We start from the raw sequence: 17,086 nt of genomic DNA, 5'->3' as shown, positions 1-17,086 counted from the left end.
TAATACTGTTGCAAAAAAAGCCAATGTCAATCTGGGATGTATTAGCTGGAGTGTTGAAAGCAAGACACAGGAAGTAATTCTTCGCTCTACTCAGCACTGATAAGGCCTCACCTGGAATACTGTGTCCAGTTCTGGGCACCACACTTCTGGAAAGATGTGAATAATTTGGAGAAAGTGTAGAGGAGGGCAACAAAAATGATTAAAGATCTAGAAAACATAACCTATGAGGAAAGATTGAAAAAAATTGGTTTTGTTTAGTCTGCAGAAGAGAAGGTATCATAAGTCTTCAAGTACATAAAAGGTTTCATAAAGAGAAGGGTGATAAATTGTTCTCCTTAACCACAGAGGATAGCACAAGGAATAATGGGCTTAAAATGCAACAAGGAAGATTTAGGTTAGACATTAGGAAAATCTTCTTAACTGTAAGGGTAGTTAAGCACTGGAACAAGTTACCTAGGGAGGTTCGGGAATCTTTGTCTTTGGAAATTTTTAAGAACAGGTCAGACAAACACCTGCCAGGGAACAGTCTAGATAATACTTAGCCCTGACTCAGTGCAAGGGACTGGACTAGATGACCCATCAGGTCCCTTTCAGTAATATTTTCTCTTTTGGGTTCAAAATGACTTTTTGCTTTGGAATTTAAGTTAATTGTAATAAAAATTAAAATTTAACATCTTAAAATGTCTAAATGAAAGATTTCTATTGACCTGATCTTTTTTTTGTTTAGGTTTTTGGCTTGCAAAATATTAAAGATTTTGACTTTTCATCCTGATTGGGGTGGGAAATATTGAAAATTCTCACAAGACAGGAAAAGGTTTCCTGCCCAGCTTCACACTTAATTGGGTTACAGAGCATCCCTCTCTACATCTGCCACTGGGAATTTAGTATTCTGGACCACTGCTGTGGATGGAGGTATATGTGACACCATCACCCGCCCATGAGGGCTTCTGAATGGCCTCTTTGTTGCAATCCAGGTTTTGTCTCTGCCCAGATACAAGTGTTGGTTTTTCTCTGAATGCAGCATTTGTTTCTGGGATTAATTCCTGCCTCCTCAAAGGCTGAGGAAGGAAACTGGAGTTGGGCCTTGTGTGGGCAAGTAGAGTTCTCTTAGGCATGTGGCTTGGGACTTGGGATCCACTTAATGAACCTGGGATGCCCCCAACACAACAGTGTGTGTGCCTCTTCCATAACAAGCTGAGGTAACTCTGAGAACAAAATGGCTGCTCTGCTGAAGAAAGGCAGAGTTCTTAGACATTTTAAGGTTCAATACCCAGGAAAAAATGGCATCACAGGTTCATGGCTAAATATACCACAGTTTGGGCTAGTGAGAGCGCAGTGAGGGTGCTCTGATTGGCTGTTCACCAGTCCAAATGAAGTTGCTGTTGCTCATTCTGAGTACCTAAGTCCTTCTTGCAACTAATCAACATTTTCTGTGATTGCAACAAAATATTTGAAAATTACTATAAATGGCAATTACAATAAATGTGATATATTAGGCCAGGGCCAGGGATTAGTCCAAGGGTTATCTTTGTGTTTAGGAATCAGGATACACCAGGAAATGATTTTCATGGTTTTTCATCCGTCCTCTGCCAGTGCAATGGGCTCTGGGTGAACAGCTTTCTTCTCACAAATACAGGGGTTTGGTTCGTCACAAGAATCGGACTTGGCTCCTCTACTGAGGAAAAGTACACAGTGCCGTAGAGTACCATGATGGGTGACTGTAAACCTAGGATGGAAATGCACAGTTTACTGCCTGCCAGTGACATGTACAAATCCCCGGGAGTGATACTCATTGTGCAGTTAGTAGTGCAGCAGGTGGGAGAGATGGGCACAGTTTCTGAAACAATTTGGGAATGAATCTAATGTTCATGAAAGTCAGGAGGAAAAAGCACTGGAAAAAATTGTGCTGGGCATAGACAGCTTCCTTTCACAGCTCTGCCAATGCCCCTGACTCCGGAGCTGCAGCACGCCCTGCTATTCCAGCCCAGGGCTCCCCCGCCCCACAACTTTACCAATGCACCTCATCCCCCAATCTTGCATAACAGACATCTCATTTTCATCCAGTTGTCCCATAGGAATAATAAGATGAGGAAAAATGCTAAAGGCTTCACAGTGAAGAGGGGCAGGCATGCTGGGGGTGCAATGAATGAACCTAATGAATAAAACAAATTGTGCCTCCCCAAATCTCTCTCTGTGTGTGGAGGAGCCCTGGATAAAAACTGCCCGCCTGAGGCACCATCTCTCTAATGCTTCTCAGTAGCCGTGCAGCTGCATTTGATGAGCAAGTTATTTCAAACTATGTGCATATATGATTCATAGGCTATTAAAGCCTCTAATATTCATGATATTTGCTTGAATATAGGCTAGTTTTTCTCACTTTCTCAATGCCTGTCTAAAGATTACCAGTCTTTTTTCTGGTAAATTCTCTCTTTCCCTTTTGCACATATAGCTTATTGTCACTCTGTGTGTCCGAGGTGATTACTTGAGATTAAGTAGTGGTCCTGGGGGAGGCAGAGGATAGCAAAGCGAACGCGAAGAGAGATGTCTGCCTAGAAAAAAGAGTGGGATTTTCTGCTTGGCCGGTTTGGAGCGCACAAGATTATATTTTATTCTAGGTAGTATGCTATGTAAAAATTCTTATATAGACTTATAAGTCACCTATCCTATGCACAATACATTGTATTTTTATAGTATGGCAAAAGAAAAATCCCAGCAATTCATTGTTTCATAATGAAAATTAAATCGGAATAAACATTTGTAAATATATTTTTGTATAGTCTGGATAAAATTTGTATTTCCCTAACAAAATTAATCAGACATTTTTTCCTTTATTCATATGAAAAGAAGGATAATTTTCCTTATTCATGGTGTAAAAAAAATGATACATCCTCTCTTGTTTTCCTGTGAGAACATAGACAAAATAGCACTAACTTTCACAGAAATATCCTAGTAGAATAACACAGGCTTTTGGCATATATATATTAATAAAAATAAGTTGTTGCATAGATATATAAATCTCCATATTTATAATATAAAATTAATTTTTAATGATTTGAATAAAAACTTTCTGCTACTAATTTTAGTGCCAATATTAGGTAATTCAGCATAACTTTCTATAAAAAGAAAACAAATCAATTTATTGGAAAAATACAACCCACATACAATTTTCTGATGGTTTGCTTATTACCTGGGTGTAATTCATATCAATATAAGTAATAGTTGAGCTTTAAGCTCGTGGGTTATCCGCATCCTATATCCTTTATTGCCTCTTGTGTCCTCTATTGCCATCTTATATCCTCTAAGAGTCTCATTGCATATTCAGACAAGGAATTCCACAGTTTAGATGCCCCAACAGAGGAGAAAAATTTACTGAGAACTCTTCTAGTAAATTGTATTATTTACTTTAATTTTTTTTGTATTTTTTATATTGTATTGTCTACTTCTACTTTATTTACATATGCAATTAGTTCAAAGAATTTGTCTAAAATTTATGTCATGATGTTATTGTTACAGAGAGGGCTGCTGAAAATGAAGATTATTGTTTTATTTTTACAACTTCAGCTTTGTATATGTGCAAAAATAAAGCTTTCCTGTTTAGATATTCAATGTCCTTTCTGTGAAAATAATAAATTCATTTATGTTTATGGTATGGGGCCTTTACACTTGACATAGCTTAGGGCCTCAGAATGTCATCTGCCCTGCCCTACTGGGGGGTCAGGATCCAGCAAGCATGAACAGTGGGCATATTCTGGGAAAGTGCAGCAGGAGATTAATTTAGATCTTTTTCACAGACCCATGGAGCAAGAACTTCATAGCTGGAACACCACAGTGCTGCACAGCTGTTAAAAATGACCTTGCAAAATACATGCATAGGGGACACACACACACATACGCACACACACATTAATTAGTGAGATTCAGTGCCAAAATAGTAGGAAGAGAAACTCAAAACCTGAGGGTAAGATAGAAACAGCTTCATGGCACATGGCAGGAGTGACTGAATCTGAAATGGACAGTCAGACAATGGATAAATGGTGTAAAACTCCACTTACTTCATTATCACGGTCACAGCTTGCCATAGACACAGCTAATCATGTTAAATTTGGCAACACCTGGTTGCCCCAGACAGGCAGTTTGGGGGACTGTGATAAAAGTGGCAGCACTGGGAGCCTCTTCCTCAGAGAGAAATGATCTCTTTACTCATTAGAGAAAATCAAGAGGGTAAAGTCAGAATAGACAGGGGTGGAATGACAGAGAGTGCATAGTCTAGTGGTCTGTGGAGTGTACGGGGAAGCCTAAGACCTGGATTGTATTCCTCCCTCTAGCCACTTCAAGGAAGTCATTTACCTTACGTGTCCATCAATTCCCACCTGTAAAATGGGATTCATAATAATACTAACTTATCAACAAGGTAATTTGCAGCTTTATTAACTAATGTTTTTAATGTGTTTTGAGGTCTTCCGATGGAAGGTGCTAGGGAGGCATTATATCATTATTGTCATAAAAACATTGGAAACAATTCTAGAGTCCTTCAGTCTCCTCAGCTGATCAGTCTTTAACCGTTTGTTTCAAAGGGAATGTTGTGTGTTTCATACACTAAGGCTATGTCTACACTACAAAATTAGGTCGAATTTATAGAAGTCGATTTTTTAGAAATCGATTTTATACAGTCGATTGTGTGTGTCCCCACTTAAGACCATTAAGACCATTAAGTCGGTGGAGTGCGTCCACAGTACCAAGGCTAGTGTTGACTTCCAGAGTGTTGCACTGTGGTTAGCTATCCCACAGTTCCCAGTCTCCGCCGCCCATTGGAATTCTGGGTTGAGATCCCAATGCCTGATGAGCCAAAAACATTGTCGCAGGTGGTTCTGGGTACATGTCGTCAGGCCTCCCCTTCCTCCCTCCCTCCGTGAAAGCAACGGCAGACAATTGTTTTGCGCCTTTTTTCCTGGGTTACCTGTGCAGGCGCCATACCACGGCAAGCATGGAGCCCGCTCAGCTAACCGTCACTGTACATCTCCTGGGTGCTGGCAGACACGGGACTTCATTGCTACACAGCAGCAGCTCATTGACTTGTGGCAGCAGATGGTGCATTACGACTGGTAGCTGTCCTCGTCATCTCCTGGGTGCTCTTGGCCGGCCTTGGTGAGGTTGGTTTGGGCACCTGGGCAGACATGGGTGCTCCTGGCAGATCTCGGTGAGGTCTGTCAGGGACGCCTGGACATAAATGGGAGTGACTCTGGTCATTCTCTTCTCAGGTCAGTCTAATGGAGATTCAGACCTACCTGGAATAGCAGCAGAGGGATAGCTCAGTGGTTTGAGCATTGGCCTGCTAAACCCAGGGTTGTGAATTCAATCCTTGAGGGGGCCATTCTGCCTCAGGCTGCTCTCCCCGCCAGCAGCACCGTGAGCACTCAGGAGATGATGACAGCTAGCAGTCGTACTGCATAGTCTGTTGCCGAGCACCCAGGAGATGATGACGGCTAGCAGTCATACTGCACCATCTGCTGCCAGCTTGCTCCTCCCTCTGTGAAACCAATGGATGACAATCATTTTGCACCTTTTTCCGTACGGGTGCCATATTGCTGTCAGCATCGTCATCCACCCGCCACTTCTGCTGCCACTCTGCTCACCTGCCGACTCCATACCACGGCAAGCATGGAGCCCGCTCGGATCACCGCGGCAGTTATGACCATTCTAAACACCACACGCATTATCCAGCAGTATATGTAGAACCAAAACCAGAACCTGCAAAAGCAGGTTAGTAGGCGACGGCAGCACAGTGAGGAGAGTGATGAGGACATGGACACAGACTTCTCTCAAAGTACGGGCCCTGGCAATGTGGACATCCTGGTGGCAATGGGGCAGGTTCATGCCATGGAACACTGATTATGGGCCTGGGAAACAAGCACAGACTGGTGGGACCGCATAGTGTGGCAGGTCTGGGACGATTCCCAATGGCTGCGAAACATTCGCATGCGTAAGGGCACTTTCATGGAACTTTGTGACTTGCTCTCCCCTGCCCTGAAGCACCAGAATACCAAGATGAGAGCAGCCCTCACAGTTCACAAGCAAGTGGTGATAGCCCTGTGGAAGCTTGCAACACCAGACAGCTACTGGTCAGTCGGGAATCAATTAGGAGTGCGCAAATCTACTTTGGGGGCTGCTGTGATCCAAGTAGCCAACGCAATCACTGAACTGCTGCTACCAAGGGTAGTGACTCTGGGAAATGTGCAGGTCATAGTGGGTGGCTTTGCTGCAATGGGATTCCCTAACTGTGGTGGGGCTATAGACGGAACCCATATCCCTGTCGTGGCACCGGAGCACCAAGCCAGTGAGTACATAAACCGGAAGGGGTACTTTTCAGTGGTGCTGCAAGCACTGGTGGATCACAAGGGATGTTTCACCAACATCAACGTGGGATGGCCGGGAAAGGTACATGACGCTCGCATCTTCAGGGACTCTGGTCTGTTTCAACAGCTGCAGCAAGGTACTTTCTTCCCAGACCAGAAAATAACTGTTGGGGATGTTGAAATGCCAATAGTTATCCTTGGGCCCCAGCCTACCCCTTAATGCCATGGCTCATGAAGCCATACACAGGCAGCCTGGACAGTAGTCAGGAGCAATTCACCTGTAGGCTGAACAAGTGCAGAATGGTGGTAGAATGTGCATTTGGACATTTAAAAGCACACTGGCGCAGTTTACTGACTCAGTTAGACCTCAGCAAAACCAATATTCCCATTGTTATTACTGCTTGCTGTGCGCTCCACAATATCTGTGAGAGTAAGGGGGAGACGTTTATGGCAGGGTGGGAGGTTGAGGCAAATCACCTGGTGGCTGATTACACACAGCCAGACACCAGGGCGGTTAGAAGAGTACAGCAGGGAGCGCTGTGCATCAGAGAAGCTTTGAAAACCAGTTTCATGACTGGCCAGGCTATGGTGTGAAAGCTCTGATTGCTTCTCCTTGATGAAAACCCCCGCCCCTTGGTTCACTCTACTTCCCTGTAAGCTAACCACCCTCCCCTCCCCCCTTCGATCACCGCTTGCAGAGGCAATAAAGTCATTGTTGTTTCAAATTCATGTATTCTTTATTAATTCGTCACACAAATAGGGGGATAACTGCGAAGGTAGCCTGGGATGGGTGGGGAAGGAGGAAAGGACAAGACCACACTGCACTTTAAAACTTATTGAATGCCATCTTTCTGTTGTTTGGGCAGTCCTCTGGGGTGGAGTGGTTGGGTGCCCGGAGGCCCCCCAAACACGTTCTTGGGCGTCTGGGTGAGGAGGCTATGGGACTTGGGGAGGAGGGTGGGCAGTTACACAGGGGCTGTAGTGGGGGTCTGTGCTCATGCTGCCTTTCCTGCACCTCAACCATACGCCGGAGCATATCAGTTTGATCCTCCAGTAGCCTCAGCATTGACTTCTGCCTTCTCTCAGCAAGCTGATGCCACCTATCATCTTCAACCCACCACTTATTATCTTCAACCCACCACCTGTCCTCGTGTTCACATTGTGCTTTCCTGGACTCTAGCATTGTCTGCCTCCATGCATTCTGCTGGGCTCTTTGACTGTGGGAGGACTGCATGAGCTCAGAGAATGTTTCATCTCGAGTGCATTTTTTTCAACTTTTAATCTTCGCTAGCCTCTGGGACGGTGACGATAGAGAGAGCATTGAAACATTTGCAGCTGCGGGAGGGGGAAAAAAAGGAGAGTAGTAGTTAAAAAGACACATTTTAGAGAACAATGTGTAGACTGTTTCAGGGTGAACCTTGCTGTTAACATTACATAGCACATGTGCATTTGCTACAAGGTTGCATTTTGCCTCTTATATTGAGGGTCTGCCGGTTTGGTGTGAGAGATCACACACGCAGGGCCGGCGGGCAATAGAATTTGACTTGCAGGCAGCCATGGTAAGCCACAGTCTTCTTTGGCTTCTTTAACCTTAATAACATGTGGAAATGGTTTCAAACAGCAGCGCCCTCATTTCCCATACCAAACAACCACTGGGTTGGCCATTTAAAAGGAGGGGCTACGGTTTTTGGGCTAACGTGCAGCACAAACCCAACTAATCCTCCCAACGCACACCCAATTTTCTGGGATGATCGTTTCACCCCTCCCCCCACCTCATGGCTAAGAGCGAGGAAGATTTCTGTTCAGACACAGGCAAACAGCCCAGTAGGAACGGCCACCTCTGAATGTGCCCTTAATTAAATTCCCCTATTTCAACCAGGTGACCATGAATGATATCACTCTCCTGAGGATAACACAGAGAGATAAAGAACGGATGTTGCTTGAATGCCAGCAAACACCGGGACCATATGCTGCCATGCTTTGTTATGCAATGAATCCAGTCTACGTGCTACTGGCCTGCTGTGGTAAAGTGTCCTACCATGGAGGATGGAATAAGGCTGCCCTCCCCAGAAACCTTTTACAAAGGCTTTGGGGGTACATCCAGGAGAGCTTTATGGAGATGTCCCTGGAGGATTTCTGCTCCATCCCCAGACACGTTAACAGACTTTTCCAGTAGCTGTACTGGCCGCAAATTAATCATTAAACACGTTTGCTTTTAAACCATGCATTATATTTACAAAGGTACACTCACCAGAGGTCCCTTCTCCACCTGGCGGGTCTGGGAGCCTGCCTTGGCTGGGTTCGGGGGGTACTGGCTCCAGGTCCAGGGTGAGAAACAGTTCCTTGCTCTCGGGGAAAACTGTTTCTCCGCTTGCTTGCTGTGTGCTATCTTCAACCTCCTCCTCCTCATCATCATCTTCCTCGTCCCCAAAATGTGCATCCCTGTTGCAAGATAATCCATTGACGGAGTCAAAGCACAGGGGTGAGGTAGTGGTGGCTGCACCCCCTAGAATGGCATACAGCTCATCATAGAAGCGGCATGTCCGGGGATCTGACCCCAAGTGGCTGTTTGCCTCTCTGGTTTTTTGGTAGGCTTGCCTGAGCTCCTTAAGTTTCACGTGGCACTGCTGTGGGTCCCTGTTATAGACTCTGTCCTTCATGTCCTTGGAGATTTTTTCAAATGTTTGGGCATTTCGTCTTTTGGAACGGAGTTCTGATAGCACGGATTTGTCTCCCCATACAGCAATCAGATCCCGTACCTCCCGTTGGGTCCATGCTGGAGCTCTTTTGCGATTCTGGGACTCCATCATGGTCATCTCTGCTGATGAGATCTGCACTCACCTGCAGCTTGCCAAGCTGGCCAAACAGGAAATGAGATTCAAAAGTTTGTGGGCCTTTTCCTGTCTACCTGGCCAGTGCATCTGAGTTGAGAGCGCTGTCCAGAGCAGTCACAATGGAGCACTCTGGGATAGCTCCCGGAGGCCAATACTGTCAAATTGCAACCACACTACCCCAAATTCGACCCGGCAAGGTCGATTTCAGCACTAATCCCCTCGCTGGGGGAGGAGTACAGAAATAGATTTTAAGAGCCCTTTAAGTTAAAGTAAATGGTTTCGTCGTGTGGATGGGTGCAGGGTTAAATCGATCTAACACTGCTAAATTTGACCTAAACTCGTCGTGTAGACCAGCGCTAAGAATCTAAACACCTGACCCATTTTGTTTTGAAACCACAAATAATCCAAAATGAGCTAATGTCAAACTCACTTTATAGCATTGACTCCTGAGCCATCTTCCCAGGGCTTCCCTATTCTTTTGACCCTCTCTGATAATTTCAGCCTGTTTAATAGTTCAGTGAATGCTGAGGCTTGTGGGCTAGACCGGTGAGGACCCAGGAATTTGGAGACAGGTTGCAACCCCTGTTGTGATGAAAGGGAGAGAAGTCCTCACATATCTGGCTGGAATTCCAATTTTTTTTTGTTCTTGAGAAAATGAATACAGAGAATGCTCACTCATTCACTGTAACACAGCTACTCTTGGGAAGCCAAAGAGACTTGACTCTTGTGGCCTGTGTATATCCACATATCTCTCTACAGTCACATTCCATAAAGGACTTTTTAAAATGCCCCCATCCTCCACAATGGAAACAGATGACATCAAGGGCTGGTGGTCATCTCAGGGTACTGGATGAGGATTCTTGTCCATTTTCCCCTTCCCCTAGAATTCAGTGTACTTTCTTTCTTCTCTTCAGTGGTCCATCTTTAACCCATCTGTACGACTGCCTTTCAGTGTTAGGGGGTGGCCAAGATCATGATGTTTTATGGGTCTACTCTGCTTTCAGATAGTCTCCCATTTTTTGTACAACTTCAGTTAATGTGCAGGGCTGGTGCCAGTGCACCCAAGTCTGCACTTTCACTGGGAAACTATTCAAATCAGTACAAATCTGATTCCAGTACCATCTGGGTCTCAGCTTTGTACCAATCTAACACCTGCTGGACAAAGGCATGTGGCTGCGCTCCCAAGGAGAATGGCTCATTTCAGAACCTGTGTCAGCACTTTTCTGCAGACACCCCAATCTGTTCACAATAGCAGCCTGTACAGCCTTGTCATAACATCCTAATCCAAGGCCCAAGGCACAGTTAGCACACTTCTCCTATCAAAAAAAGATTCAATCATATAGCTAAGGATTCACAGGACTACAGTAATCACCTGCTCAAAAGTAACGAGGTGGATAATCTTCCAATTACATTTTGGACAAGGAAGGGCGAGGATTTACTGGCAGACTCATCAATGCAACCTAGTTAACGACTCCTGTGACTTTGAAGTAGATTCTCTTGGAATTGTTGCTGCTGTTTCTGTTCTTCCTCCACAAATCACTATAAAACTCCACCCTGGGCTTGTTGCTGTTTCACTGGCCACTTCTGGATCTTTTCCCTAGTTTATCTTAGTTCAGTGTGCATTGAAATCCTGCTCCAGACATGACCTGTAATTGGGTGGGCACCCAACACACCGTGTGTCAACATCCAGACTCACAGCAACCCTTATCAGGGGTTTTCACAGGCCACCAGGAGAAGCTGTTTGTACATTTCCCATTGATGTTCTCTGCCCCTCCCTTGCACACCCATGCTAGGGCCAGGGAAAATCAGGACGATATGTGCATATACGCATCTCAGTAAAAGAGAATTAAGTGCACTGTTAAGAAGAATATTTACTTGAAACTATTTCTAATTATTCAGAGCAGATTCCTAAGGCCAGATCCCACTCTCAGTCACAACTGTAAAAGTACAAAGAAAAGGAGTACTTGTAGCACCTTAGAGACTAACCAATTTATTTGAGCATGAGCTTTCGTGAGCTACAGCTCACTTCATCGGAGCTGTAGCTCACGAAAGCTTATGCTCAAATAAATTGGTTAGTCTCTAAGGTGCCACAAGTCCTCCTTTTCTTTTTGCGAATACAGACTAACACGGCTGCTACTCTGAAACCTGTAAAAGTACAGTAAGCCCCTTATTTTCAGTGGTGTCAGTCTGTATTTAGACCAGTGACATTAATATCAGAATTTGGCCCCTAATGTTTTTTCTGAAAATACTTACCCTTGGCAACCAAGACCCTTACTATTCCTAGTGACACCAGGCAGAGGATCTCCAGAATCACTGGACTGATCTGCCAGGGAGGAGCTGGAGCTGAAGAGGAAAGAAACAGGAAGAAAATGAACATAAAGATGGGCAGAGTGAGTCCCTGTCTGGAGCATCTGGGGTCAGACTATAGTTTACCTGGGCAGCACCCAGATCTCAAAGCCAGAACCCACCTGACCATGTCTGAAAACCATCCCCAATATAACTGCAGTGGATTAGAACTCAGACCCCAGTCCTCAGTGTTATTTTGGCACCTAACTCCCAGGTGTTCAATGTTTCAGTGGGACCTGAGAACTCCCAGATGTTCAATGTTTCAGTGGGAACTGGGCACCTAAATACCCGTGGGGATCTGGGCCTTATAACTCTGGCAGCCAATCAGAATTATTGGAGAAATTAGCTACTTGTCATGCCTACCAGTGCTGTGAGCTCCCATCTTGAAACCCCATGAACATCAACCCTATTTGTTCCTAGGTGCTGTCACCCACCTACCTGCCCCCATAACATGGTGCTGCATGACATACAGAGGGACATTTTTACTCTACTATTCCAAGTATCTAATGTCAGGGCAGTGAAAGGAAGAAGAGGCTTGACTATGGCCAGTAAAAGAAATGAAATATTATTCCCCCTGTGCAATAACTGCAGTTCTTCAAGATGTGTGTCCCTGTGGGTGTTCCACTTCAGGTGTGCATGTGCCTCTTGAGCCCTTGATCAGACATTTCAAGCTAGCAGTGATCATTTGGACATGCACATGCATATGCCCAAGGCTATCTAGGGGTGCACGGGCAAACAACCCTCAGTTCCTTCTCTACCCAGTCATCTCCTAAGAAACAAACAAAGAAGAGGGGGAGGAGGGCAGCTAGTGGTGCACCCATAGGGACATACATCTTAAAGAACTGCAGTTACTGCACAGGATTGGTAACATTTCCTTCTTCTTTGAACAGTGGCCCTACAGGTGCTCCACTTCAGGTGACTTCTAAGCAGTATCCCTAAAAGGAGGAGGGAGCTTCAGAACAGGATCCAGAAATGGAGATAGTACTGCAAAGCCAAGAACTGTATCAGATCTAACAGCATGGAGCAAGATGTAATGCTTTAAAAATGTATGTATTGAAGACCAAGTAGTGGCTCTACATATCTCAAGTACTGGGACTTACTTCAAAAATGCAGTAGATGTTGCTTGCAATCTAGTGTGCTCTCAACGCTGGTGGGAGGGCTGAGAACTTTCAGTCTCATAACAGGTATAGACACAACCCAATATCCATTTAAAAGGTCTTTGAATAGAAATGAGAGCCCCCTTAGATCTATCCACAAAGGATATGAATAGTCTAGGCCAATGCTACTCAAAGTGGTGGTCTGCGGACTGGTGCCGGTCCGTGAGCCATCGGCTGCTGGTCTGTGCGCACATTGGAAAAAAAAATTGCCGATCCCCCACATCAGATAGCTTGAGAAGCACTGGTCTAGGCGATCTGCTAAACCACTTAGGCCTATCCAGGTAGAAGGTTTAGGCCCTTCTAACGTCCAGAGAATGGAAATGGATTCCCCCTGGGAACTGTGAGGTTTTGGAGAAAATTAATGGTAGATGGATAGACCAATTAAGATGAAAATCCAATGTAACCTTGGGTAGGAACCTAAGATGTGGATGTAAAGAGACCTTATCATGAAAGAACATGGTAAAGTGGGGGATCTGCCATCAAGGATCCAATCTCCTTAAGCCTACTAGCTGACATGATAGCCACTAGGAAGGCCCTATCCGTAGATAAATGAAGTAGGGAGCAGATCGCTATTGGTTCAAATGGAGGTCTAATGGTGTGGTTGAAAACCAGGTTGAGGTCCCAGTGGAGAAGTGGAGTGGGGTGTCTTATGTTTGGGAAGAGATTATCCAGAGCTTTAATAAATCTGGACAGTACTGGGTGAGTAAAAATGGAGAATCCCTCAACAGGGGTATGAAAGACTGATATGGTGGCCATGGGTACCTTGACTGAACTGATGAATAAACCAGATGTCTTCAGATCCAACAAGTAATCTAGGATGAGGGAAAGGGGAATCAATTCAGGTTGGAGGTAGTGACAACTGCACCAATGGATGAATCTCATCCATTTTTGCAAATAAGTAGTGCAGATTGATATTTTTCTACTGCTTAATAAAACCTGCTGCACCTCCATAGAGCAGGAAATCTCTATTCCCGAGAACCATCCAGAAGCCAGGCTCAGAGACATAGAACCAGCAGATCAGGGTGAAGCACGTGACCCGCATCCTGAGACAGGAGCTGAGGAATGGTCAGGAGTTCATTGGTGGTTGGACACAGCGGAAGCAGGTAAGGGTACCAAGTTTTTCTCAGCCAGGTAGTTACTATGAAAATAACTGTGAACTTGTCCTGCCTGATGTTGTTCACCACCAACAGAATTAGGGTAATCAGAGGAAAGTCATAGAACAGACTCCTCCTCCACAGTGGCATCCTCCAGGGAGTCATAGAACAGACTCCTCCTCCACAGTGGCATCCTCCAGGGAGTGATGACCCAGACACCCCCTTGAACAGATGTGAGAACACATCATGTTCTCAGAGGTGCCAAAAAGATCGATCTTTTCCATTCCCATGTTGAGAATATGTCTTGAAGGACCTGCCTGTCCAGCTCCACTTTGTAGCCATGGAAGAAGTGTCTGCTGAGGGCATCGACAGTAGTGTTCTGGATGCCTGGAAGGTAGGCTGCTGAAATCTGAATATGATTGTTTATGCATCAGTTCCAGAGCTGTATGGTTTCAGCAGACAACGAGAGGGATATTGCTCCTCCCTGCATGATGATGTAAAATATGCCGGACTTTTTCCCTGAGGAAGGACAGGAAATGGAGGCAAGTGTTCCTGACTGCCCTGACCTCCAACAGGTTGATGTGGAGACGGTTTTGTGGGTTGTCCATCTGCCCTGAAGCAGGAGGGTGCTAAGGTGGGCTCCCCACCCAAACAGAGATATGTTGGTTGTTAGAGGCACTGATGGGGTTAGGCAGAACAAAGGGACACCCTCACAGATGTGGAGTTGCTCCTTCCATCAGTTTAGGGAGTACAAGAGAACTGTCATCTGCCTGTCCAAGGCATCATTAGTCAGAGAATAGGCAGTTCTCAATGAATCTAGGAAACAACAGAGCCACAGCCTTGCATGACTGATCACAAAGGCACATGCTGCCATATGGACAAGGAGTTGAAGAAGTTCCTTACTGGTGTCTGAGGGCTTCCTGGAACTGTCCCTATCAGGCCCAATAGTCGCAAATCTATCTAAAGGGAGGTACTTTCTGACTGTCACTGAATCCAAGTATGCCCCTATAAACAGTATCCTTTGCACCAATAGTAACATGGATTTTTTTGCATTCAGCTGAAGTCTCAATGTCCAGAACAGAGCAAGGGCCTTCTGGGTGGATGACAACACCGCCTCAAAAATGGCCTTTGAGGAGCCAGTCGTCAAGATATGGTTGCGTGGCCCTCTTCTTCTGAAACCTGTGTTTCTTTCGGGGGGTTCTGCTGGTCTTTGGTACCCTGAAAACTGAGCAGGGCATGATCTCTGGGAACTTTGTGTCCTCCTGGAACATTTTTTGCATGTAGGTGTGTAAATGCCACAGAACACAGGGTAGACCTGGTGTCCTTGAGTGTGTGCAGAGACTCAGTTGTGGTCTCCCAGAAGAGCCTGTGTCCATCAAAAGGGAGGTCTTCTACAGGACTTTGGATTTCTCTTAGAAACCCTGAAAGCTGGAGCCAGGATGCCCTGCGCATAACTGTCACTGTGGAAATGGATCTTACAGCAGTGTCCGGAGTGGCCTGGGGATGCCTGGAGAGGTGTTCTGGCTAACAGCTAGCCCTCTGCAGCAATTGACATGAACTGTTCCCTGAAGTCATGTGGCAAATGTTCAATAAAGGCCATGAGTTTCTTGTAATTGATAACACTATATTTGGCCATGGCCTCCTGGTAGTTCATGATCCGAAACAAATAAAATTTTCATCCAAAGAGATCCAATTGCTCTGGTCCTTTTCACAGGGGGTTGATCTCAAAAAGTGCTGCCTACCCCGTTCATTCACATCATCCACCTCAAGAGAGTTAGGTGGGCGATGGGAAAACAAAAAATCAGAGTTCTGAGGAGGACGTAGTACTTCTTGTCCACCCCTTTGCACACTAGTGGAATAGTGGCTGGTGTGTGCCATGCTGTCTTCGCCGGATCCAGGAAAGCCTCCTTAATAGGTAGAGTCACTCTGGAGGGTTTTGACGACTGCAAAGTATTGGGCAGCTTGGGTTGCTTATCATTGACTTCCTCCAGAGGGATCTGCAGAATGTCAGCTACCCTTCTAATGAGGTCTTGGAATTATCTGAAGTCATTGGCAATGGAAGGAGCGGGAGGCATAACTGCCTCATCTGCGACAATGACAAAATGGGTGTGCCAGATGTGACTTCATCATCTGCCCTGGTCTTCATCTTCTCAAATGTCTCCTCCTGCTGTGAAAGGGTAGAAAGAGGATGTGTAACCCTGGTCTGTCTAAGGGATGGTTCCCATGGTTGGTTGAATTGTTGCTGATTGCCAGCCCAGGAGACCAACTATGGCCATTGTAGGGGTCCATAAGGAAGTAGGGGAGGCATATAGGGTTGGTTCCACCACCCTTGACAAGCCACAAAGTTTTCCCTGCATTAGGACAGATTCCCAAAGTGGTATGTGGGTGAACCCATAACAGAAATTGGGGAGGCCAACTGGGAGCTGTACAGGCACCACAAGCTGAGCTACTTGCATCAGTTCTGATGGTTGGCACAATGGCACCAACGACTGAATGGGATGCTTTGGTGCTGATGACAGGGCCGAGCTCAATGATGACCTATGCTGACTGTCCTTGCTAGTGGAGAGTACGGGCACCCTGGTGGAGCCATGATTCCTCTTTTTGGAGTTCCAGGGCTTTGCGGGCCTGCTGGTACCAAAGGACACCTTGATCTCAATGGTACTCTCAGAGACCAAGGCCCTTGATGGGGACTTGGTCTTTTAGGCGCTGGCTCCTTAGGTATAGAATCAGTGCTCCTCTTTTTGGGAGTCCTCCCAGACTGCTCTAAATGCTTCTCTTTCTTAGGTGAAGCATTCTCCGAGGTTGAAGGGGCACTGAGTCTGTTTGGGGACAGATGTACGGGGATGAGGGTGGTGGGGGCAGCATCTCCTGGCATGGCTCAGAGGGGGGTTGCAGGGAAAGTTCCATCACCAACAGTCTGAGCTTTATTTCCCTGTTCTTGCTAGGCTGGGCTTAAGGTCTAAACAAAAGGAGCACTTCTGGGAGATGTGGGACTCCCCAAGGCAACAGACAAACATGGAGTGCCCGTTGCTCACCATTATAGCCTCCCAGCATGAGAGGAGTGTTTGAAGTCCTGAAAACATGGGCGGCGGGTGAAACCTCCCTTTGGGGAGGCTAGCCCCCTGGCCCCATCCCTTCTGCCCAAGTCCCCATGCCTACCACACCCCTTTCACCCCCTCAGTCTGCCAGAACCTCGAGTTCCCCCACTGCAGCTGGAGAAGCCCCAGCCAGACCACTCTGACTCTTAGGTTGCTGGCCGTCCAGAGACCCATCCAACCCCCATGCTCAGGTCACCCTGGGCC

The 17,086-nt window shown here is 46.0% G+C and overlaps 1 pseudogene; it reads right to left on the bottom strand.

The window, feature by feature from the left end:
* Window positions 1-7,179: 7,179 nt before the first annotated feature.
* On the bottom strand, window positions 7,180-9,160 carry LOC141985340 (uncharacterized; annotated as a pseudogene).
* Window positions 9,161-17,086: the final 7,926 nt, after the last annotated feature.

The sequence above is a fragment of the Natator depressus genome, chromosome 1 (genome assembly GCF_965152275.1).
Source record: "Natator depressus isolate rNatDep1 chromosome 1, rNatDep2.hap1, whole genome shotgun sequence".
NCBI lineage: Eukaryota > Metazoa > Chordata > Testudines > Cheloniidae > Natator > Natator depressus.
Note: the sequence above shows the minus strand (reverse complement) of the source record. Positions and strands in the feature narration are given on the sequence as shown.